The 27,809-nt window shown below is 30.4% G+C and overlaps 1 pseudogene across 1 annotated transcript in view; it reads right to left on the bottom strand.

Moving 5' to 3' along the window:
- LOC149884482 (uncharacterized) overlaps positions 1-23,460 on the bottom strand; it is a 57,226-nt pseudogene extending 33,766 nt beyond the window's left edge. The window contains exons 1-4 of the transcript XR_016455041.1: positions 23,296-23,460; positions 22,961-23,111; positions 20,296-20,556; positions 15,656-19,377 (exon numbers count right to left, since the gene is read on the bottom strand). The product of XR_016455041.1 is annotated as an uncharacterized LOC149884482 (transcript). The remainder of the gene's footprint in view (positions 1-15,655; positions 19,378-20,295; positions 20,557-22,960; positions 23,112-23,295) is intronic.
- Positions 23,461-27,809: the final 4,349 nt, after the last annotated feature.

Here is a 27,809-nt window from a genome sequence, read left to right as displayed (position 1 = left end):
ATATAATTAATGCAGCATCAAGATATACTTTTCATTAAGTTTATCATACAATAATATAGTTTTTAGCCTCAATGTTGTTTAGGCAGGTTTTCCTCTTCTAGTTTTCCAAAACTGACATGCACTTTTTTATTTCAGTTTCAAGTATTGACCATCAATATGTTGAAGAAAACGCAAGACCTATATCTATACAAACAGGAGTTAATGGTATGTACAATTTGTCTAAAACTAAATAGGCTTATAAAAGGAATTTTTTAGTCCTATTGATATGGCCTAGGACTGAATGTTTAAATTGGTGTTAGGCCTAACATTAGACTAGCTAGGGCCATTTAGTTTGTTTTGTTAGGAACTCTTTTCTTGTTATAAAATAATTTTTACCTGACATTTTCATTGCAGATTAAAATGTTAACCTTGTTGGAAAAGTAGGCTTTGGTTGGGTGGTTGGAAAAGCAGCTTTTCCCAGGAAGTACAAGGAGAAAACCATAGTCATAGACATAGTCGTAAGCGAGTTGCCCAACCAGAACTACACAAAAGAAATATTTTGAAACAAAAAAGGTCAACAGGGAAGGGATATGTTACATCAAAGGGCAAAGTAGTTGAACCAAAGATTTTTATTAACAAAGATTGTGGTAGCAATCTAGAGTGCAGCAGTAAAATAACAGTTGCTCGCCGTAATCAAATTTTTTCTAACTTTTACACCATGAACTGGGATTTAAAAAACGCCTTTGTGATGGGTTCTGTTGATGTAAAAGAAAAACACAGGACGTATACTGCATCAAATAACTCCCGTAGGGCAAATAGTCGTTCCTATAAACTAACTGATGAATGTGGAAATGCTAAAAAGATTTGCAAAACTTACTTCAAAGACACATTGCAGATTCCTGATGGGACAATAACAAATATTTTAGCAAGGAAAAAAACAGATGGTACACCTATCGAAGATCACAGAGGTAAATCGGCTCCACAAGATAAAAGTAGTGATGAAGAAACAAAATATCTTCAAAGATTTATTCGCTTATTTCCAAGGTACCAATCTGACTATAGCAGAAAAGACAACCAGTACAGAAATTATTTGCCTCCAACTTTACGAATGTTAACGATGTATGAGAAATATGTTTGCAATTACAATAAAAATGATCGCAACCCACTTTCAATTTTTGTATTTCGACGCATATTCAATACAAAATTCAATTTACATTTTCACTATCCGCAATCAGATACATGTCAAAAATGTGAAATATTTAACAATAAAATTAGGTGTCTTTCAGAGAGTGAAGAAAGGAACGCTGTTAGGAGGGACCTTTTTATTCATCAAGAGATGGTTGAAAAGGCAAAAGAAAAATTGAAAGAAGATACACTAGATGCACATACAAATCCAAAGAATAGGGTATTAGTTTTCGACTTACAAAAAACTCTACCGACACCAGTGCTTAGTACAGGAATAGCCTACTATAAAAGGCAAATGTGGACTTACAATCTTGGAATCCACGATGAAAATTTAAAGACAGGTTTTATGCATGTATGGAGTGAGGAACAAGCATCTAGAGGTACTCAAGAGATAGGTTCGTGTATCCTCGAGCATGTTTTTCGACATAGACCAGAAACTGTGATCCATTTAATATTGTATAGCGATAGTTGCGGTGGACAGAATTGTAATACAAAAATGTCTCATATTTTACAATATATTTTGCAAAAGTCTCCATTTCTGAAAACCATTGTACAGAAATTTTTTGTACCAGGGCATAGTTTTACCTCTTGCCACTGAGACTTTGCTGTGATTGAAAAAGCCAAAAAAATGAATGACCAAATTTTTGTTCCAGATCATTGGATAGACCTTATTAAAAATGCAAAGAAGAGGGCCCCAATATTTATTCTAAGAAAAATGGAGACCAATGAATTTCTCAGTACAAAATCATTGGAGAGTGGGATAACCAATAGAGAAAAATTAACAAATGGCGAAAAAGTTTCATGGCTAAAGTCATGCTGGATAAAATTGGAAAAAGGATCACCACGCTCATTTCAAATGAAGCAAACACATTTAGAAAGTGACACATTCATGTTGCTAGACGTAACAAAGCGAAATCGTGGACGGCCATCTACCACTATCAATGTTGAACTTGAGCCCTTGTACCCCAATGGTAGAAAACTCACAAGAGAAAAGCTAAGTGATCTTTTTAAGCTAATACAATTCATAACACCTGTCCATTATTCCTATTATCTTGCTCTTAAAGGTGACGAGGAGGCAAATGATTTGGGTCTAATAGATGATTCTGGTGACGAAGACATAAATTAGTGCATGCTACATATATAAAAGAATCATTAACAAGTCATAAACAAAACATTCATTTAGCCTAACCAACTCTATTAACAATATTTTAAAAATTTTGAAGAGGCAAAGTTGCCTAACAGTTTTGTTATTGCAGAACACAGTAATATAGTGTCCTAATTTTTTAGTAGATATACCAATGTATTTTTTCACCTGTCTTTACAATAAATACTATTTTTCTGATAATGAAACTTTTTCCTGTTATTTTTAAAAAGATCCTTAAAGTCTTTACAGTTTACTAAAAATAAAGTAATTGTGGCTTTGACAACTTTTCCGCTGAGCCCTTCAAATAGTCTTATGATATGCGCCATATGTACCATGCAAATGAAAAAAACATATTCGTAAAAGAAGAGTAAATAAGTTTACCCTTTAAAATGATTTGCTAAACTTGACGTTTTGTAATAAAGTTTAAATTCCATTCAAATAATGTGGAACATTAAGATCGACCAAAATATTCGTCAATTACTGTATTGATTGCTGCAGAACTTATGGTCTTACAGCTGAGGCTTTGTTTATCGTTACATTAAAATACAATCAGGGTTTTTTAAATATAAATGGAAAAACGTTTACGTAAATATCAGAGAGTTAAAGAAAAAAATATTTATGAATTCCAAGCACAAAATGTTTTTTATTCTAGTATTTTAAATCTTAAACTAAATAAACAGCAAAAGTGTAAATTAAATTGATTAATCTATTTTTCCTTCCTCTTGGTATATACGGTCCGAACATTAGCAAAATTTATTTAACATAAAACGCATTTTTCACCTTAAAGCTTTCTCTTTCTTTTGTTTAGTAAGAACAATTCATTCATCTGTTTTAAATAGGCGCCGTCTGATAATTCATCTCCATTAAATATTGCCAGCTTTAGCTAATAATACATCATGGATTTAATTGAATGTTAAAGGGCTTAATTGTCAAAAGTATTTCCATTCATATGCTCCACTCACTTATTAAGATTTTCTTTACCTTCATCAGGATTTTATAAGGTTTTTTATTGATGCCTATAGTTTAATCTTCATCGTTTCATATTTAAGAATTTAAACTTATAGATAACAGAAAGTATATAGTGGAATGGTAAACACTTAATTCAAAACCTTTAACAAATTCAAAACAGAAAACGATGATAAGTTTAAAAAACTTTGCTTATTGAATAAATTATAACTATGAATCAACTCAGTGATATTGGTTTTTATATCAGTCAGAAAACGGCACTTGTCATTATTAATGCCTTTGTTTCAATATGATTATTTATCCCAATATCATCTTGATTTTTTTCTTTAATTGTTTGTCTTTTATTTCTTATTTGTTAGTCGAGGTGATAATGATTCAGATTTTGCTCTATATTCTCATTTTTCTTAAGCTGATTTTAAGAAAGGATTTCAGAAACAAGAATGGTGTTGCCATTTAGCATTGGACGATTACTCTTAATAACCTTCATCCGCACTTCTACATTACATCTGCATTCTACATATCACTTCTACATTACAGCTGCATTCTACATAACAGCTTTGTCTAGCTAAAAGAAATGGTTTCTTTTCAATACTCTGTTACTAAATGCATTAAAGATTATTTTGTTATGAAACTTTTGACCATTTGAAACTATAAAACCATTTGTTTATTTTTTATTTTCGTTAATCCTTGCATCCTGACAATTTAAAACTATCTTGTGAAAACATTTAGATTAATTGATCAAATAAAGTTAGTTTTTACCTCACAATCTAAGGACTTCAATTTCGAAATAGTTCATAAATATTTGATTAACCATGCAACATAAATCTCTAATAATTAATTTTTGCAGAACTCCTATAACAGTTTGTCATGAAGTTTATTTTAGTCTTTAAACAAGATGCCACTTATAACAAGCAAGCTGCTTATAGTCATTAGTATTTAAAACAAAAACAAAAGAAAACGAAAAGACGCCAACGCTTCAAACAAAGAATCCAATTTAAAATGCCAACAGAGAAGAGAGGTGTTTACGAAGTTCAGGTTTAGAGCCAATTAACAAGGGATTTGCGTAAGTGTAAGTTGTTGAACTGTAATGAACTACCATAGAGAACACATGGGCTGAAATGCATAGTTTATTAGGTTATATTGTTGGATAGGTGGAGATAAAAGACCTAAAAAGTAGACAATTAAGCGTGAGAATAGCTTGAATATATATTCATCTTGAGCTTTTATATTTTAATAATGAAGTCACAAGTTTTAGTAGTGTCAGGTTTTTTTGTAATTAAGTTTCAAGCTGTGAACTAAATTATTAATGTTAATTTTAATGATGAAATTGCAAATGACGGCAAAATCACTTATATTTATGTAACCAAGGGCATATCTTGGATAAAAAGCGCGGACACTTTCCGACTGAGTTGTCAAGATAAGATGAAGAATGTTAGTCGCAGAATCATTTGCTGATAGGAAAATGTTTTGCTGAGAGCTTTATCAAAGTTACGCTCAAAATTGCTTTCATTTTTTGATACTTCAATGCACCGATTTGACCAAATGGTTTGTGGGAACTTAGTCGCCTGTAATACGTATTCTTTGATACTATTTTATCAACATATGCTTTGGTCTGCTTGAAAACCTAGACAGACTTTTTAATGTCCACGAAATCAATTGATCTGAAGTGAAAAAAATGGTAATTAATTGATCACTTATCAATAGAAGAAACGGAACTGCCGCACTTGCACAAAAAAGCTTTCAATAAATACAGGAACTCTTATTCTAGTTAATAAAAAAAAATTTTTTTTAAATCTTTTACTTTTACAACATTATCATCAAAAAGCTAAACCGTAATCTTTAAAAAGTTGCTCTCGTATAAACTTTCTCGACACACTGTATATATAAATTTTTCCATCCTAATACCCAATTATAAAGTTGTAGGAAAAGATTTATTCAGTCATAATAATTATAATAATGATAATATTACAAATAATAAAATGATAATAGTGATCATATTAATAAAAGTCATTATTTTTGGCTAATGAAACATTTTGTTACCAAGATTTGTAAAAAAAAATAGTTTCGGAAAAGAAAAAAAATTACATTGTACATGTGTGTCTTCCAGGTGTTTTCTCTATCTCGCTCTTTTCATCAATTAAGTACGTTAGATATTTGAATCAAGTAAAACTTAAAGATGATCTATATTTTCCTCCATTCGATTGAGTGAAGACTGCTTCGCAGACGTTTAAAATATGCAGCAGATTTGTTCGCGGTAGCTGCACTGTTGGTCCTTTTATTTTGAAATTTTATTGTGTAAAGTGTAGAAAAATAAGCGTCTGTTGTTCTTTTCAAAATCTAATCCATTTGACTAATGATAAAAGCATATTTGCTGTATGTTTGTTTTCCCGATACTTTAAGGTCCTGAAATCATAAATAACCGTTAGCATTTATCAAATACTTGCTCATATTTAATTACTGAATAACTATTTTGTTCATGATGATAGTACTCCAATTTGTTAATGCTACCATTAAACATCTCTATATCTTTTTTTTTACTGAAGATAACTTTATATTACTTACGAGAAGATTGAGATCTTTCCTATGCTTCTGTCCTGGTCGATGTGTTGTTCCGTAAACGTTTAAATACTTTGCTTTCAGCTGGTCAGTTGTATTTTAACAAGAATAATATGCACTATATTTTGTTTTGTACAAAAATCGAAGTATTTTAACTAAATCTTTAAATAAGAAGCTCTTATACGACAAGAGTACAAGTGTAAATTTAGTTTACTTGCATCTTATCATGTACTTTTTATTTTGTTTCTTTTCCTTTTTAAAATATAAATCATTACCAAGTTTTAAAGTATGAGGAATATCTAATGATGCTTTTGAAAAATTATTAAGCTATTTATGGACATGAGCTTATTTGACAGTTATCAAGATGGAAGCTAAGTTTAACAAAATTGAACTATTTGCATTAAACATTAGAACCAAAGACTCGAAGCTAAGTTTACTAGCACAGAGATTTGTAACGAATTTCGAAAAAGATTTATTAACCCCTTTGACGGACACTTGCGTCAATAGCCGTCAAAGCGAAGTTCTCTATGTGGCATGGCGGTTATAGTCACAACCTAATTAAAGGTGGTAAATTAATTAAAATTGAATTTATTTAAGCAGAAAAAGTAAAACTATACTTCTAATATTCAAAAAATTACAAAAATATATAGTGTTAATTTTCGAACTTCACTTGTTCCTACCAGGGCTGTAGAGTCGGAGTAGTGGAGTCGGAGTCGGAGTCGGAGCTCATTTTGGCTGGAGTCGGAGTCAGAAAAATTGTACCGACTCCGACTCCGGTTTAAAAAAAATCTTTCAAAGTTTCATAATTTTCATAAGGATTTTATAGATGTTAAAAAACTACAAGTCCCAGGATGGTCTGAAAGCTGTAGGATATCCAGACACAATGGGAATTGCAGTTTGCAACAACTGGAGGACAAGGAGTTTGACATGTTTTTTTCAGACCTTTAAAACAGTGATAAGCAATAGGATATTTTGCTGCTTATCACTGAGAATCATATATCACCTCCCTTGCGCTCTCCCCTACCTTCCCTTAAACTATTTAACTTCATAATCCCCTAACTCCCCACTTAAATTGTCTGGCACTGTGCTACATATTCTTAGTAGAATGCTAGGCGTGCCTCCACCAAGCACCAAAGAGTTGCTCCACAAACAGAAAGACTGTAAGTATTCAATTAACTTTGTTTCTCTGAGAGAGAGAATATTAGAAAATTAGTGATTGAAGAAGCTGTTAAACAAAAAGAAGAACTTAATGAATGTCTCTCGGGACGCTTTGTGTTTCTTAACAGAGTGAACTATTTTGCAATCAATGTTTAATTCTTTTTTGAAAAAAATGAAGCAGTTACCAAGACATTGGCAGTAAAAGACGCCAAAACTAATCACACCAGCAAATTTCTCCAGGTCTCAGTAGAAAAGATTCTTAAAGAATATGAACTTAAAGAAGAACAAGTTCTTTCTGTCCAACTGACAATAATTCAAACATGATTTTGACAAATTCATAATGTTATTAGCGACTGCATAAGAGTTTATTGCATAACAAGAGTTCAGAAAAGTTGTTTGTTCAGAAATTGTTTTCTTATAAATATTGTTTAAAGCACTAAGTGGTTTGATTATTTGTATCATAGTGATGAAATAGCCAATGTTAACATTTTACTACTGTTATTTGTTGTTACAAGCAAATAACTGTAGTAAAACAAACAAATATTTGTTGTTACAAATTGGTTACTTATGAAGGAGTCGGAGTCGGAGTCGGAGTCGGGAATCGGAGTCGGTCCATGATAAAATCAAGGAGTCGGAGTTGGAGTCGGAACAGCAGCTTACCGCCTCCACAGCCCTGGTTCCTACTGTCCGTCAATGTGTTAAGTTAATTTCAATGCGCTGCAAGACTGTTGTAAAGAGCAATACTATGATATTAATGAAAAGCACAAGTTATTGCAGCATTTGATATTAAATGGAATTAAAAGGGATAGGTTACAAAATTCATTACTTATCAGTAACAGGAAACAAGTTCACTTATTTTTGCTGATTATTACGGACTTTTTATTTGCAAAAAAAAATAGACTTTCTTTTTGTGGCAATATACATTTATCCCGTTAAAAAAATGTTCATCTTTTTTTCAAAACATGTCGACCATGTTGGATCAGGGTCTAGAATTAATGCTAACATCTTAGCGTGTAAAAACACTAAAATGTGAAGAAAAAATGAAGTCTAAGCAACTCCGTATAGTGAAGACAATTACTATATGCAATCCATATTAGGGTTTATGAATTTTTCTTTCGAAGCGTTAGTTTTATACAATCTTTGCGATGTATCGAGTTTTTACATTAACACTGTTCCATAATTTGGGGGTGAGTCATCAATGAAAACACCCGAAAAAATCCTTTTGAGAGATCAAAGTACATACCCATGTGATATCAGAACAAGTGATTTTAAAATTAACGATTTCCGTCCGTGAGAGAAATTTGCATTTTAAGTTTTTTCCTATACCGGCTAAATTTGAGAGATGGGTTTTTGACAAAATTTCAACTTTGGCTATAATTCAATACTTTTTATTCTTTAAAATTTATTTTGATAACAAAAATAATATTTATATTTTTACAGGAATTTCTAAGCAATTGTATGTAAAACTAAAAATTAATTTAATGCATTTCTCAAAATTAGAGTTGCCACATCCCAACTCTACTCTACTTTTGTTTTGATTTCCAGTTAATCCTAAACACTTGATAATTTTTACCATTTTTCCTTGGTTTTCACATTAGGAGGCCTAAATATTTCATTAAAAACTTTTAAATTTGTTGAAAATGCCGAAATCTGCAAAAGCTCAGTTTGAATGTCGTAACTGTTTGCATTCTCTGCATGTCAAAGAGTGATCGCTGCTTAACACCTTTCCTAATCAACAGATTGAAAAAACATAGCCCTATACCCTTAAACTTTGCAGATGATCGCCTACCATATGGCATGTGTACAAACTGTCGTTTTCACTTGCAAAAAATAGACGAAGGAACATCAACAAAGCCATTTCCCAAGCTCTATGATTTTAACTCAATCATTGTGAAGCAATAAACAAGAAACTCTCTGCCTTGTGATTGTATCATTTGTCAAATTGGAAAAACAAAATGCGAGGCAACACCTCCATTGGCAGTTGATACAACTCATGAAAAGTGAACTAAAACTGAAAAAAGATGTGCAAAATGTCTAACATTACTTGGGCCAGGGTTACCCCATAAATCCACCGCTGGAGCCAGAAGTTTGATTGCCCTAACAAAAGCAAACACAAAAACTACTGATATTGTGGCATCTTCAGTGTTAGGGACTCAAGATGCATCTCCAAATGGAACAGTTCGACTCAGCCAATCAGGTGGAGATCCTAAATTATCAATAAAACTTGGTAAGTTTCTTTCGTGTACCAATATTCATTAAAACTCAAACTTAAATTCTAATTTCAGAAAGAAAAAACTCTTAGATAAGACAGTACCTATCATTTTGTGCAAGGTTTTCCTACTTGATGATTTCTCCTTGCATAAATGGAATTAATTTATTGCACATGCTTTAGATTATGCACTAAGTCTTTTAAAATTTCGGGCAAAGCTACTCCAACTCGACTGTTTAGAGATCCTCTTCCAATTAAAAGCCTTGCAACTGTGCAACTTAATACAGAACTGTCCAATAATAAGATGACACAGCTTGTCTCAACCCTCAATTCTATTGCCCCTCAAAGACTCGTTGAGACAAATTTTGTTAAGAAATTTGCACAACATGGACAGATGCTCAAGGATCATTTTACTGTTTCTAAATTAAATGTTCAACCAATGAGACACTAAGAGATGTTTGTGCATTGTAAAAATGTTGGTCACCTATTGCAATTTGTTTTATCAGCACAAGCTGTCCCTGAAGAACACATTGTAAAGGTTGGATTAGATGGTGAAGGTGACTTTCTAAAGATGAGTTTTCGTGTTCTTCAGATAACTGCAGCACCAAAAAGTCCTGTTTTGAAGCCTCCTAGGCTTTGCAGCTCATCGTTAAAGGATTCTGGAGTAAAGAAACAGCTAATAATAGCTATATCAGAAGGAATGCCTGAGACATATGAGAATATCAAAAACCTTTTGAAGCTGGCAGATGCTAATTCTATTTCCTATATCTTGTCATGTGACATGAAAGTAGCCAACATTGTCTGTGGTCTTCAATCCCGTGCCAGCAGACATCCTTGCTGCTGGTGTGATGCTGACTCCTCAAACCTTGGCGCTTGTGTTTCCTTGAGAACTTTTGGAAGTATCAGAAAGGCTCATCAAGCATTTGTTAAGAAAGGAAGTGATTTGAAGAGTGCGAAGCATTTTACAAATGTCATTTACACACCTCTACTCAATGCAACAGATGATACACTAATTTTGAAAGCAATTCCACCTATGGAGTTACATTTGTTGTTGGGAGTTGTCAACCATCTGTACAAGAATCTGATTAACATTTGGCCAGATGGGAAGGATCGGCCTATGGAATTAAGCATACCTCTTAAACCCTTTCATAGTTGTCATTTTCATGGACAACACTGTCACAAGCTTTTGAAAAATGTTGATATTCTTAAACAAAAAATTCAAAAAGCAGCTGTAGATGCAGCACTTCTATTTGTTGAAGCATTTTAGCCATTTGAAAAGGCACTTCTAATCTCAATCACTCCAAAGGCCCACACTGTGTTCTTTCATGTGTCTCAGTTCATCTCTATCAGCAATTAAGCTCTTGGACTTTACAGTGAGCAGGCCACCGAAGCTCTGCATAAGAGAGACAGGACTCACCCAGAATATGGATCTCATTTGGCTAACTGTATTGTAGATTATAACAGTAAACATCTTTAGAAATATTTAAAAAAATGACTTTTTTGCTGTTAGAGTAAAGCATTCTAAGAAGTCATTCTTGAAGTAAAAACTATTTTTATGTCTTGGTCTGTTCTTGTTCCTTTGTTATTTATTCAGAAAATAAATATTTTGAAAAAAAAAAATCTTTTTATAGTTGCCAAAGTTAAAAACTTGTCAAAAAGCAATCTCTCAAATTTAGCAGGTATAGGAAAAAACTTAAAATGCAAATTTCTTTCACGGACGGAAATCATTGATTTTAAAATCACTTGTTCTGATATCCCATGGGTATGTAGTTCGATCCCTCCAAAGGATTTTTTCGGGTGTTTTCATTGATGACTCACCCCCAAATTATGGAACAGTGTTTAACATGTTATTTAGATAACAAAAATAACCATCACACAGAGTTTTTAAAGAGATTTCTTTAGAGAAAATTTTTTAGGGGAGAAGGCTTTTTGAAGATTTTATTTTGGTGTTTTAGTAGAGTATTTTTAAGAAATTCTTTTTCTAAGTGAATTTTAGATTAGAGATTTTAAGTAATTCACCCTTTAGAGAGAATCTTATGAGAAAAGAATTTTTAGACTTTAAAGAGAATTATAAACAAGAATTTTTGGAGATTTTAAAGTGAATCTTATGAGAAGAATTGGTAAGAAAATAATATTCGAGTGACTTTATAAGTTAATATTAGAAGAATATACATTGATGAGAAATAGTTGAGAATATTAAGTAAAATATATATTGATGAAGAATAGTTGAGAATATTTATTAAGTAAAATAAGTAAGAGAAAAAAAAAACAGTGGTAAGTATTATTATTTTTGTAAGCATTTCAATTAAGGCAATATTACTATTATTATTCCTACTTGCGTTAATAATTGTTAATTAAATCTCACGCTCGTACCGCGCTCCAATCACATCTGCGCTACACACTGACAGCCCTACCTCACAGTAACACATTCTATAGCTGCGCTACTCTCACACTCACATCTTTGTTGTCACACTACCTGCGTCACGCTACCATTTTATTTTATTCCCACGCCATCACATGTATCACCAATGGGACACGATAGAAAAATGATTGAATCCCGCCGTCACGGAAAATGATAAAACCCTGCCCTGATAATAGGTTTTATACGCCGGGTTATAAAATTCTGTCAAATTAACAGTGTTTTCAAAGCTTGATAGATAAATCATGATTTTAGTTTCTTAGTACTTAAAATAACTAATGAAATTGAAGTAGTCTTAATGTGCACTTAATCCTCAAGAAAATGAATTTTAAATATTAGTTTAATATTATTATATTAGTTAAAAGGTAAAGAGAGATTTTAGTTATCATTTATATATTTATTATATAATATATTATTTATTATCATTTATCTCGAAACATATTTTCAAGTTTTCTTAAGCGTATTAATATAAACAAATTTAAGCATGATTTATGAGATTGTCCTTTCAAAAAGGAGTAAAAATGGCATTAATAATGTAAATAAGAAATTGATGTGGTATTAAATCACAATATGAAATGTCAGTATAAATACGAAATTTTTGCTAGCTCAGAACAATACTTTTCCTTTAGAACAACTTCACATAAAAATGAAAATTAAAGAGTTTATAGAAAAGACATAATTTTCTATATTAATATTAGTAGCTGTGTAACATACAGCTAGACGTTAAGCTGAAAGTTAACCTAAAGCCCGTCAATATTTTTTTTTGGGAACTTAACTAAAAGATTTCTTTATTTTTTTTTAATTTACGTAAATTTTTAATTAAGCAAACGGAAAAAAAGGAGGAAAGAGGAAATTGTGAAAAAGTATTTGACGAAGATGGCAAATTTTTAGGGGCCATTAAAAGGACAGTAAAGCTGTCACTATTGCAACTAACTACACCGATGTTTTTTTTAATCTTTTTACTCAAAAAATGTAAAAAGATAAAAAAAAACAAAAAAAAAAAACAAGCTAACAGTACGTTTCCATACTCATGCCTCGTTTGTTTTCTAATTATGATAAAAGTATGGGAGGTGTAGATTTAATGGGTAACCAGATAAGACTACTTAAGATAAGGAAAAGGTCAATTAAGTGACGGTGGTCTTATTTACTCAATTTTTAGACGTAGCAATTGTAAATACCTGGAGATTATGCCAGATATTATATTCCACAGAGGCAATATCGGTACTTGATGTAAAACGTAAAATAATAATTGGATATTAAATCATTTATCAGATGGGAAAACTAATTTTACAAGGCTAGGACCACAAAAATTAAAATCTATTGGTGAAAGAGTATGTTTAGAAGTTAGATATGATAGAAATAATCATCTTATAAAGCCTGTTGATTCACAAAGAAGATGTGTAGCTTGTGGAAAGAAAACGACAAGAATGTTGTGAAGTTCGTCTGTAAGATGAGTGCTTTCAAGCTTTATAATTCTTTTTAGCTTTATAACTTTTCACGCTTTATAATTTTTTTTAAGTTCTATTATTTGTACCTATTGATAACATCATTGAATAAAAAAGTAATATAGAACATATTGTAAGTTTTTTGTTACATCTTGCTAATGTTCCAAAATTAAGAAGGTAAATATTTCCTGATTCTGTTTAAAAATTTCGAAAAAAAATAATTTTGAAACCAGTATCATTTAGATAAGTAAAGTTAGTTATGTAAACATTTTCTTATCTTTTTAAATCTTTGAATTATGGTGGGTATTGAGGTAAATATGAAGATTTAATTTACAACTTCACTTTTTAAGATATAATGAATGTTGACTCTGGAAAAGCTAAAGTAGCAGAATTAATCCTTTAGATGATCAATATGCCTTAAAACAAATAAAGTATAAAGGATGATCATTCATCTAAAGATGATCAGTAAAATGTAAGAGTGCAGTTTATCAGTCACATCAGAAAAGGACTAAGATGCAAGATTTGAAAGGAAAAAAGAAGAGACCATACGTAGGAAAAAATATCGAAGAAATTGCAAGCAGACGGCCCTCGTGAACCCTTTTCATAAAATAAAGAAAAATTCTGGTAGCTTTCTAAAAGACAAAACAGTCTTTCAGGCAATTATGATCTGGAAACGGAACAGAATTTTAAAAGAAGAACGTTTTATTTGGAGCCACGTATTTGTTTGCATTATTTAATTGTGTCTCTCCTTGTTATGCTCATATTGAGAAACATTTTTATAGCTTATATTTTATTTATGTTCTAAAATCATGAGTGCAATCTCGAACGGAAACAACTCCAATGAAATTTAGATGCTAAAACGGTTAAAGGAAAATAACCACATACTACTGTCAATTGTGATCATATTGTTATCACCAGAAATGGGTTTATCGCAATGATAATACATTTATGAATAAGGAAAGGGATCAGCTGCAGATATTAAACAATTTTTATTTCTTGTATTTTGAAGAACTTATCAGTAGAAATGAAAGATTTCAAACTAAATTGAGCGTCTGTGAGATAGATATGTTAGAATACGGTAGTACATAATGGTATTGAAAAAAGAAAAATTAAAAAGACGAATTTAGAAGTAAAAAACTTGTTCCCCAATTTGATGGCAAAGTAGCTAGCCATGTAAGGAGGAATCAAAAGACGCCAGCTTCTGAAAGAAAGAATCCAAAATAAAAAGCCAAAAACAAGAAAAGACGAAAAGAGGAGGTAGTAGGTTACGGAGAAGAGGCAAGGAGTCTAGAAACGAGAAGATTACGGAAGAATTAGAGGTGGGGAAGTCAGGTTACAGCTATAGGGGATCAACGGCAGGGAATGTAAAAGAAAGAATTAAGAGTAAGAATAATTTGATTACATTTTAAAGCAGAGAGTGAATTTTTGATAATCTAATTTTAAATTTGATTTACCTATAGGAAAAGATTTTTATTGTTAAAAGTATAAAAAAGTTCGTAATAAATGCGCAATAAATGAACTTCTAGTTTGAAGATTCCAATAGCCATTAATTTTAAAGAGTAATAAGTATTGCACAAATTTTTTTTGTATGTTGTTTAAATTATACCAATAAAAAGTTTTATGTTTCATAAAAATAATCCTTGGAATCTCCTTGGAATTTTGCATAAAATAGTTTGTAAAGTATAAAATGAATTAGCGTCACATTTTTGAATTTAGGCTAATTTTGTTTTCTCTTGTTGTCTTCGATTCAAATTTAGATGTAATTAAAAACTAAAGCAAAATCCGGCCTTTTTAATGTTTTGAATATTTTTTCAGCATATAATACTGGCTCAGTGATGTATCTGACAGATTACTATGTAAAGTGCTACCAGAGCATGCCCGCATGATATATTTCAGTGATGCTGGCATTTATTTAACAATTGAATAAAAAAAACAGCGTAAATACGTAAGTTGAACGATATTTACTTAACGTTTCCGAAACTAAATAAGTAAAAGAGGATTATATCCTTATTTTAGAACCCTAGAGTGCGAAATGGCCAAAACATTTCAGATTTGGCGGGGGACCCAACATACTTTTTAAGGAATTTCTCTGCTTACTTTTATCTTTAGATTAAAAATTTCCAGAATTGCAAGGCCATTTTAAGCTCATTAAGCACAAAATTGTGGTCAAAACAACTCATGAAGGCTTAACAAGAAAAATTAATATAAATTTGAAATAAAAAAACCTCTTTTTATCTACTTACACAAAAGAGTTAGCTATTTTAGTCACAAAAAAAATAAGCTATTTCAGTCAAATAAGCATATTTCAATCCATTATTTAGTATATAGAATGCTCATATGTTCATCTCCTAATACTTCTTTCTAGATTACATCTACATCTCATGTCTATTTTTACATTATTGAAAAGTGTATTGATTATCGCGCAATCTCTACATCACAATACATTTGTCAGCGTCATCAAAATGTTGTTTTCTCTTTAAGCACATTTTAACCCTGGACTAAGTTTTTTGTGCCCCTGGATGTTTTTCTCCCTAAACATCCTTTCTTCAAAATCTCTAAATATTTCCTCTGCATTGTTGTTTGTCATATAATCATCTAGCTACCCAGTATTGACTATTTAATGTAGTGGCATGTTTCTCTCCTAAAACCACTTTTTCCATATTTTCCACATCTCTAATCAAATTTTTAGCGTTATTGAACTGTTGTTTATAATGTAAGCACATTGCAATCCAGTGTTTTGTATTTAGTGTATCTTCATTTTCCCCTCCTAAAACTTCTTTTTGCATTTTTTCTATTTCTTTAAACATTTTTACTGCTTTATCAAAATGCTGTGAATCAAGCAAGCACCTAGCAATCCAGAATTTTGTACTAAGTGTATCTGCATGTTTCTTTCCTAAAACATTATTTTGCAAAATTTCTACTTCTCTAAATATTTTTTCAGCATTATTAAAACGTTGTTTATCATATAAGCATCTTGCTATCCAATATTGAGTATTTAACGTATCGGCATGTTTCTCTCCTAAAACGTCCTTTTGGATGATTTCCACATCTCTAAACATTTTTTCTGCATCATCGAATTGTTGTTTATCGTGTAAGCATCTGGCAATCCAATATGCAGCATTTAGTGTATCTACATGTTTCTCTCCTAAAACTTCTTTTCGCATAAATTCTACATCTTTAAATATATTTTCTGCGTTATCGAATAGTTGCTTTTTATATAAGCACTTTGCAATCCAGGATTTAGTATTTAGAGTACTAGCATGTTTCTCTCCAAAAACTTCCATTTGCATGTTTTCAAAACTTCTAAATATTTTTTCTGCATTATCGAATTGTTGTTTATCATATAAGCACTGCCCTATCAAGTATTTAATGTTGAGTGTAACTGTATGTTTCTCCCCTAAAACTTCTTTTCGCATATTTTCTACATCTCTAAGCAAAGTTTCTGCTTTATCAAACTGCTGTTTTTTGTATAAACACATTGCTATCCAGTATTGAGTATTTAATGTATCTACATGCTTCTTTCCTAAAACATATGTTTGCCAGATTTCTACTTGTTGAAGCATTTTCTTCGCTTTCTCAATTTGTTGTTTATCATATAAGCACCTCGCTATCCAGTATAGAGTGTTTTGTGTATCTGCATAATTCTGTCCGAAGACTTCTCTTTGTTTATTTTCCACATCTCTAAACATAATTTCTGCTTTATCGATTTGTTGTTTTTCATGTAAGCACCTTGCAATCCAGTATGTAGCATTTAGTGTATCTGCATGTTTCTCTCCTAAAATCTCTTTTCGCATTATTTCTACACTTCTGAACAATTTTTGTGCGTAATCAAACTGCTCTTTTTTATATAAGCACATTGCAATCCAGGATTTAGTACTTATTGTATTTGCATTTTTATCTCCTAATACTTCTTTTTGGATACTTTCAAGGTTTTTGAAAATTTTTTCTGCGTTTTCGAACTGTTGTTTTTCATATAAACATCTTGCTATCAAGTATTGACAATTTAATGTATCTGCATGTTCCTCTCCTAATACTTCTTTTCGCACTTTCTCTATATCTCTAAACATCATTTCTGCGTTATCGATCTGTTGTTTTTTATATAAGCACATTCCAATCCAGTATTGAGTATTCAGTGAATCTACATGCTTTTTCCCTAAAACATCCTTTTGCCAATATTCTACATTTCTAAGCATTTTTTCAGCATTATCGAATTGCAATTTATCAAATAAGCACCTAGCTATCCAGTATTGACTATTTAATGTATTTGCATGTTTCTCACCAAAACTCTCTTTCATGGTACTTTCTACATCTTTGAACAATTTTTCTGCATTTTCGAGTTGCCTTTTTTTATATAAGCACATGGCAATCCAGTATTTAGTACTTAGTGTATCTGAGTGTTTCTCTCCTAAGACTTCAATTCGCATATTTTCTAAATCTCTAAATATCATTTCTGCGTAATCGAACTGTTGCTTTTTGTATAAGCACATTGCAATCCAGTGTTTAGTATTTTGTGTATCTTCATGTTTCTTTCCAAATATATCTTTTTGCCAATTTTCTATATCTCTAAACATTTTTTCAGCTATATCAAATTTTTGTTTAGCATATATGCATTTTGCTATCCAGTATTGAGTATTTAATATATCTACATGCTTCTCTCCTAAAACTTCCATTTGCATAATTTCTAAATCTCTGAGCAATTTTTCTGCGTCATCAAATAGTTGTTTGTCATGTAAGCATCTAGCAATCCAGTATATTGTATTAAGAGTGTCTGCATGTTTTTCTCCTAAAACATCTTTTCGCATTGCTTCCACATCTCTAAACATTTCTTCTGCGTAATCAAACTGCTTTTTTTTATATAAGCACATTGCAATCCAAGATTTAGTATTCAGTGTGTTTACCTGTTTCTCTCCAAAAATTTCTTTTTGCTTGCTTTCAAATTCTCTAAACACTTTTTCAGCGTCATCAAACTGTTGTTTATCATAAAAGCACCTTGCTATCATGTATTGAGTATTAAATGTATCATCATGTTTCTTTACTAAACTATCTTTTTGCCAATTTACTATATTTCGAAAGATTTTTTCTGCGTTTTCGACTTGTTTTTTTTTATATAAGCACATTGCAATCCAGTAATACGTAGTTTGTGTATCGGCATGTTTTTCCCCAAAAACCTCTTTTCGTACTTTTACTACATCCCTTAAGAGTTCTTCAGCGCAGTTGAATTGTTGTTTTTTGTATAAGCACATAGCAATCCAGTATTTTGTATCTAGTACATCTGCATGCTTATTTTCTAAAACATCTTGTCGCCATTTTTCTACATCTCTAAACATTTTCTCAGCGCTATCAAATTTTTGTTTGTCATATAAGCATCGTGCTATCCAGTATTGGCTTTTTAATGTATCTCCATGTTTCTCTCCTAAAATTTTTCTCTGCATATTTTCAACATCTCTAAATATTTTTTCAGCTTTATCGAGCTTTTTTTTATTATATAAACACTTCGCAATCCAGTATCTAGTAATTAGTGTATTTTCATGTTTCTCTCCTACAACTTCTTTTTGCAGTTTTTCTACATCTTTAAAAAATTTTTTTGCCTTTTCGAATTGCTGTTTTTTATATAAGCACTTTGCAATCCAGGATTTATTATTTAATGCATCTGCGTGTTTTTTTCCTAAAACAATTTTTTGACAGTTTTCCACTTCGCTAAACTTCTCTTTTGCTGCATCGAATTGTTGTTTATCATATAAGCACCTTGCTATCCAGTAATGCGTATTTAGAGTGTCTGGATGTTTCTCCCCATAAACTTCTTTTTGCATGTTTTCTAAATCGCTAAATATTTCTTCTGCCTTATTGAATTGTTGTTGTTTAAATAAGCACATTGCAATCCAGTATTGTGTAATTAAGGCATCAGCGTGGTACTCTCCTAAATCTTCTTTTTGTTTATCTTTTAGATTTCTAAAGACATTTTCTGCGTTGTTGTATTGTTTTTTTTCATATAACGTAATCGCACTATTGAAGGTTTGAGTGATTGTATCCGTATTTTTTTCTTCTTCATTCAAATCTATCGATCTGTCGGAATATGAAAGGGTGTTAGTTTTCTTGGATTTTAAGTCTGCACTGTTGTATTTGCATTTTAACTTCGTTCCTGCATGATTTTGTTTATCTATTATTATTTCCTGTTTTGATTCTTTATCAATGATGTTTTTCTCATCTGCTTCCATGCTCCATCCTCGTTGATTTCCAACAATTTTTTCATTATCCTCGTTTGTGGAATCTTTTTCCTCAAAGAAGCTTTCGATGAAATAGTCGCGATTATTACGCTCTGTTAAGGAAAGAAAGGTCTTTTTCAACTTGTTGTTTTTGTAGAATGTTTTTTATCTTTAACCTTTTATTGCAAAAAGCAAACCAAAACTTTAATAATAGTGAAAAAAAAATTTTTAATTGCGAAATCAGAATATCAATTTCTAAAGTATGCAATGTGAAAAGAGTTTGCAAAAATATTAGTAAAAGGAAAAACAATCAGAGAGCGTACTTTATACAACGTTTCTTAAAAAAACTTTTACACTTTGACAGAAGACTATTCATCTCCTTAAATCACAATGAAAATATCAAAATGCCACCTTCTTAGCTTATGGTATATTATTGGATAAAAAGGAGGGTCTGTATGATAATGAAAACACCAATATCATAGAATTAATCCTCCAGAGTATTGATTTATCTAGTGGAAAAGAGGATATAAAGGAAGATCTTTCAGTCATAGAAAGTCAGAAGAAAGAAATAGTTTAGATTATAAGGCACATAAGATGTAACAAATAAAGGATAAGATTAGAATGGGGAAAAGGGATTCAAAAAATGGTACCAAAAAGCACTTGTGAAACCTTTTGTATTCTTGAAGCCTGTAGCTTACTTTTATAGGATTATGATCTGGAAGTGGAATTCTGTTGTTAAGAACAGCATTTCTTGTTCATCTTGCAATGAAGAGCAGTGACAAGCGCATAAAGATAAAAATCAATTAAATGCTTTAATTTAATGCTTTAAAGTTTCAAAGCTTAAAATTTAAATTTTGATTGGAGTAAATAATTCAGCTGTTGTGTAAATTTCTTTTAGAGACGTTAATTTTATTGAGAAATAAAATTTTTCAAGACGGTTTCATATAATATTGTTAGGGAATTCTTTTACATAAAACATCAAAACGGCATAAAAAAAATGAAAAGCATAAAAAACGGGGGGTTACACTTACGTATTGTTTGGATTTCATTCAAAATATCTGCTTTACCCATCAGCGTAAGACAATATTCGATCACGGTCATAAAGTCAGATTGATTTTGTAAAACGAGCCTTTTAAGAAGCTCGTCCATTTTAAGTTGATCATTAAGTTTATCAAGGTCAATGTAGTCAATAGCAGCTTCAGAAAAGCCAGCTTCATTTGCGAATCTCTTCCACTCAGAAGCTAGATTGTCAACCAAAATGCATTTTATTTCGGGATTCATGATGAATATGTCTAAAATAATGTAAGACTTGCTGCAATTAACTTTAAAACATTTGGTCGTTCTTAGTTAAAACGGATTTATCTTATTTTTATCATTAATCCATTTATTAATATCACACAATTGCTGAAATACCCTAAAAATAAATGCTTTAAACTTACTTGAGATAAGCAAAGTTGTTGCAAATCTTTCTTACAGATCATCTTATGAGTAAATAACTCTTAGAACAGATATGGAGCGTAAACTAAAACGGATTAAAATTAAGGTTGGAAGATTTTAGTTTTGATAAGAGGTTTGGTTAGAAATAGAATGATGAAGTAGAACTTAGACCTAAAGGAAATGGACATCATTTAGATTCAATTGGTTCATCTTCAAAAAAAATACTTTTGCAGCCATTTTGATTTAGAAAAAATTGTCTTTGTTGATAGGGAAGAGAAATTTTGAATATAATTTAAATGACGGAAAAATGTAAGAACGGTGATTAAGTATTTGAAATAAAACATTTAGCTTTCATTTATTTGTTGTATACTCACCATATTGAGAAAGATTCAATGACAAAAAGGTATCATAGTTTTAAAAGTTACAAGCATAGGCGATAACCTTACGGTATATTGTCATGGAAAAACTTTTCAAAAACCAACGGTATTTCAATTAGTATTTGGATTACCATAGTTTATGGCTTTTCTCATGGTGTCCAAATACAATCGATATAAGATGGTTTTTTTCATATCTCTCCCAAAAACATGCAGATATTCATGAGTTTTCAAGGCATTTAAAGAAAAAGTTAAAATACCATGTGCTGTTTTGACATGTTTCTTATGAAATCATTTGCTTTTTGAATTGGCATATAAACACCTATCGAACTCACACGCTTGGGCTTTATGACACAACATATTGGTTAAAATATTAAGAATATTAACATTGCTAAATTATTATAAACTATTTAAGCTGTTAATATATATAAAAAATATTAAGAATTCGTTGATCTACAGAGTGGTTTTGTGGAATGAGATCAGTAAATAAAATTCAATTGAAATGCTGTAGAATTCTACAAATTTTTAAAAAAGCAAAAGCTTCAATGTACATAAAACACTACAATTTGACAGCAAATAAATGAAACATCGCAAATATATATATAAAAAAATTGTATCGTATTTTGAGATCAGAATATCAGTAACATACATGTAAAATATACGTTTTATACAAATATGTTCAATTGAAAAACAAAAACATTAATTTGAAACTAAAATATTGGAATAACAAATACAATGTTTTCTTTCTGAAAGTATAGCAACTTAAATGGTTGTATTTGAAATTAAAAGCTTTAATAAATTGAATTGAACCATTTAATGAAATAAAATAATCATGAATATAAACTGAGCACTCGTTACATTATTAGCAGCCGAAATACGATGAAAACACTACACAAAACATTACTGAAAACAAAGTCAATACACTGCTATTGGGATAAAAACATACATACATACATACATACATACATACATACATACATACATACATACATACATACATACATACATACATACATACATACATACATACATACATACATACATACATACATACATACATACATACATACATACATACATACATACATACATACATACATACATACATACATACATACATACATACATACATACATACATACATACATACATACATACATACATACATACATACATACATACATACATACATACATACATACATACATACATACATACATACATACATACATACATACATACATACATACATACATACATACATACATACATACATACATACATACATACATACATACATACATACATACATACATACATACATACATACATACATACATACATACATACATACATACATACATACATACATACATACATACATACATACATACATACATACATACATACATACATACATACATACATACATACATACATACATACATACATACAAACAAACTATAAGTTTGGCAATGACAAAAATGATCATACGAAAGACTTTATTTTTACTTCGGTACTTTACAATTAGTTGGTGGACAAATAAGAAGATTAAGTGCTGAGTGAATATTTTAAAGCTTATGATGTGAGGAACTAAATGAATAAAGATGGCGATAAATAGTACGAATTTTTAAAAACAGTTCTTAAATTCCTTTCTTGTAGTTAAAACAGAGCGAATATTACACACACAAATACACTCACTCATACAATCACATGGTGTGTGTGTGTGTGTGTTTGTGTGTGTGTATTGTGGGTGTGTGTGTGGGTGTGTGTGAGTAGAAACAAAACGAAGAAAAAAAATGATTATTGATTGCTATGGCTCTAAACATTTACATTTAAATTGAGCAGATTATAAAGATATTTGAATAAATAAAACCTTACCCACCAGTTTACTCCTTCTTCTTTTTATTTTTTTATTCTTGTTGTACAGTGAAACAGAAATCCCAACCTCAGTCAAAAGTTATTGCAACTTGTGAATAAACCATCGTAAGATTACATAACAACTTTGTAAACACTCATTGATTGAGCTCATACTACTAAAAAAATAATAACACTGAACTATGACAAAAGTCGCTGAAATAACAGTATGATTGGCAATATGTAAAATGATATAAATTGGTTGGTAAAAAAGCTAATTACTGATTGATTTTTTGGTTAGGTTATTGATTTGCTAATTAAAGCGTTACTATTTTCAATATAAAAAGTTATAAAATAATTTACTTTGCTAAAATGCTGACAAAGGTTGAAATATTACATCGAAAAAAGTTTCTACATTGTCATGACATAAAATAATATTTCGAAATGTTTAGTATTAACGTGAAAACGTCGTTTAAGTATTTTCAGATAATTTTTTTTGCCTTGTTTACTAAAGAGTCAATCCACAGCAAGTAAGAGGATTATACGTCAATTTAAACACTCCTTTTGAAACTCGATATACAGAAAATGAAACTTGTTTACTATAAAATAGGAGTGTTTTTTTGTAACCTGTCATTATCCTGGATAATTTTAGACGTTCTTACAAATGGTTGCAATTCCTTTCATTCCTTAGACCTAGATGCAAGATGTTATATACATGTTTTTTCAAAGAGTTAAACCTTAAAATTGATCATCAAGTTTTATTTTGATGGATTAGTGAGGCTCTCCGGAATTATACCATTCATCTTCCTTTTTTTATTATCACCTTTTTCCTAACAATTTATACTGACTTGACATTTAGTTGGTGGAACTGATGCGGCATTTACTACAAATAGGTGTATCTTAGTAGAATTCCTTTTTCTTATCGTATGCTACAAATTCAAGTAACCAACAAGTAAAAGTAACATTCATCAAGTTGGTTATTTGGGACTAAAAGGTAATATTTATCAAAATAGTTTATGGAAATTAAACTGTCGTTGTTTTTTCTAATAGTTAGGCATTTGAACCAAGAGATTCATTCGGTATTTTAAACATACTTAATATTTTTTAATGCCTAGCAACGAAATTAGTGCTCCCAGAAATTTACAAATATTAGCAAGAGCTACTTTTTTCAAAGATATTTCCTAAAACTTTAAAAATATGAAATAACGGCTACTGGTAAATACTGCTTATTTAAATTGAAAGAAAAACAAGAAAATGATAATACACGAACTCTGATTACTTCTAAAATCAGCACATTGTAAAAAAAAAAAAGTGTATTTCAAGTGCGTCGAAAGCACTCTAAGCTCCTCTGATGTAATTTGAAAATACAGTGGACCTAATATTAAGTTAGTTGTTTTTACTAGACCAGGACAGGTATCAAAGGTATAAAGTATACGAAGCGTTTAACGAATCTTTTGAAGCAATTCTCTTTTAAATAATGATAATCCAGTTAATAAACCGCTTCCAAAAGAAGAATGCGATTCGTATAATCTCCATCCCGAGCTTTTTAGAAGCTCGAAACAGGGTTTGATTAGGGACTTTTTCCACTTTGGAGGCTCTTGCTGTGATGTTAATTTCAATGCAGTAAGGTTATGCAAAATGTGCATGAAATGTCTTTAACATGTTTTGTAAAAAGTAAAAATAAGTTTTGTGTTTTAAAAATTGATAATACTTTATAAAAATTTCTTTAAGAAATAAGCCATTTTTCTTTAACATAAATTCTTATTTCTTTTCTGTTATCACGTAGTTTTAATTTATAAGAAGGTTAAGATGCCAGTATGAATACAAATTATATTTTTTAATCCTCATATGAATTGGCGATCACACAGGAAAATAAACTGTTTTTTCATTCGCTTGAACTATCTGAATTTTTTTAATAGGTCGACCATTAAGTTTGTTGTAGAGTTTCCTGATTTGATGTCAAAGTCTAGTTAGCTTAAACAAAAGTTGTATGAGAAAAAAGTCATGGTTCTCAATTTTTTTTTTTGCATTTTACCATTTGCAAGCAGACATCTGTAAACTGGAACGGTGAACCTGAGGGTAAATCAGTTCTTAAAAATCATTAAGCAGTTGTGTGATCAATATCTAAGTCTTCAAATAGTAAATAACCTTTGTATAAAAAACACAGCCTGGAGCTCATGTTTGACTAAATTTTACGACATAGGGAAAGAAAAAAAAAAACTTAGGGGAAAGTTCCAATAGCTCACTGTAATATCCACTGGGAAATTATTGGTGTTTCAGTGTAATTTAACAAAACTAGTAAATTACTTCAACCTGAGTTGCAAACAGATGTTACTGATGAGTTTGGAATCAAATTTTATTAAGACGGATTAATATTATCCTTATTATAGTTTCAGTTTTTCTGAAAGCTAATAAAGAGAAAAAAATATTTCCTCAGCAGCTCTTTAAACCCCTCTCTTATGTTATCCAGTATTTCCAGAATAGTTTTGATTATAGAGTTGCAGTTAATTTAAGAAATATCTTTAGCAAACTAAGATTTGTTAATACTTGACATGGCTGAGTGATATCGAAAGAACAACCTAAGGGCTATTTTACGACTGGTTCTTTGCTTTCTCAAAAACTTTATATCTGTATACTATGAGTTCATTAAAAAATATTAGACTTTTATCTAAAATTCATGCAAAATAATTCTCTCCTTTCTAAATGAAGCGTAAAAATAATTGAAAAAATAAGGTATATTAGTTACTTTCAGTCAATCATGCTAAATAAGCACATCGATATTTTAATTTGCCCGCTACTAGAAAAGTAATTACCCTTCTAATTTAATTTTAAGGTCCCCGCGAACCAATAAATATGTACATGAATAAATCCATGTTAAAAAAATTCGAATTTAAATTTGTGCAAAACTTATAAATCAGTAAGAAGGGATAGAGGAAGAGCTATTGTGTGCCCCAGCCAGATAAAAAGGACACAAAGAGCGAAATGTTAATTTAAAGAAAGAAATTTTTAAACCTTTGTTTATAAATTAGTAGCGTTTAAAAAATAAATCAGGAGCAAACGTTTTAAGTTTGGCTATTTAAACTTTGGCTAGTTAAAAAATTTATAATTTTGTCAAAAAAAAAATGCTTTGTTAAAAAAATTACGATTTTTTTTACGATTAGCTAATAAAAAGAAAAAATTTTTTTAATGACAATTTTTCATTTTTTTCATTTTGTTTCATTAGAGTCAAATTAAAAATCGATTTGAATATCAAAACAAAAGATAATTTTCCATAAAATTTAAAGCTTAGGTTTCGTTTTGTTTGCATTTTAGAAATGGATACTTTGAACTAGAATTATTTTTATATACTATTATATATATAGTATTACTATTATATATTTTTATTCAAAATTCTACTATTATGTTAAATATATAAAGCAGTTGGATTAGTATTTCATATTACAGTTATAGCATTATTTAACTTATCTTAAAATTATTAAAATTAAAACGTGATATATATAACAAAAACACGAATAACAATTCTATTCCAAATAAAGCAATTAAATTGGTATTGCTTAATCCATTTATGATATATATTATTATTATTATTCAATGAGTTTTACTTTGCAAATCCAAATCTTTTCTTACAACAAATTTCAAGTTTAAGGTTTCATGCGAAAGTCGAGTTCTCAAATGGGTATGATATGGGTATAGACCACTGCAAAGCTACAGGCTTTAGATACTAGTATTACCAGCTAGTGGCGTGTTGTAAAAAGCAAATGACATTTCGGAAAAATATTTCGATAGTACAGCAAAATATAATCAATCAAAAATAGGTTTAACAAATATTTATGCATTGATGAAAATGGTATGAAAAAGGCAATGCATATTGAAAAGTTAATACGTAGGTTCGACAGAAAACCCAAGGGATCTGAAGTAAAAATCGTAATGTGAAAACATTTTTTTGGAAAAATTTGTTTTCAAAAAAATCTATAAATTTAATGAAAAATTTTTTCTCTAGTTTATATAAAGAATTCCGTCGAAATGATTGTAAACAAAATTTGGTACATATTTAATAGTATAAAAGAATGTGAAATGAGCTTAAAAGGATGTTAAGTAATAGAAGTTATAGATACAGATATGGGTATTATAAAGTAGTTGCGAAGCTATCAGAATAAAAGCTATTGGGTGAGTGTTTTCTAATACTGATAACATCACTCATTAATAATGGCTTAATACATCTTTTTAGCAATATCAAGTATCAGCGAAGAGGTAAAGAAATTGAATCTATAAATCGTTCTGGTCTACGCACTACTAAGCTTGACTTACTAAAATATGCTGATGATTTTTCAAAGCCTCATATTGAATCACATCTTTAACTTTTGTAAAGATTTTAATAAAATTGTATATGGTATTAAACATACACTTACGCACACATGAAAGCCTGATGATGATACTGCTATTGTGAGAGAAAATACATCAGCTGCTTGAAAAGAAACGCTTGGTAGATTTTATTGCTAAATGCCAGAAGCAACACCTTATTGATAGAATAGTTTAAACTTTTAAAGATAATAGAACCCAAAGTGTTCTTGTCTATAGAATGAGAAATCTGATCAGACTCTGTGTAAAAGCACCCCCAGTGTGCTTAGATTTATTTTGATTGGATTTCAAACAAATCGAGATCAGCTTCAGATTCCAACCATCTTTGATAATGTGAGTTTGAAAAAACCTTTAGGTCACACTGAATTCAACCAGATATCCTGCAGCTGACTATGATGTTAGTTTGATATTTTCTCAAAATATAGATGATTAGTTCTGTTGACAGATAAAACAGTTAAGGCATATTTATTAACAAAAACCAACCTTAAAGTGGGTTGATCAAGCTAGAGGTTTTTATG

The sequence above is a fragment of the Hydra viridissima genome, unplaced genomic scaffold (assembly GCF_058129835.1).
Source record: "Hydra viridissima isolate aposymbiotic clone 2 unplaced genomic scaffold, HvirCarnegie_v1 scaffold_8, whole genome shotgun sequence".
NCBI classification, from domain to species: Eukaryota; Metazoa; Cnidaria; class Hydrozoa; order Anthoathecata; family Hydridae; genus Hydra; species Hydra viridissima.
This window is presented reverse-complemented; position numbering and strand designations above follow the sequence as displayed.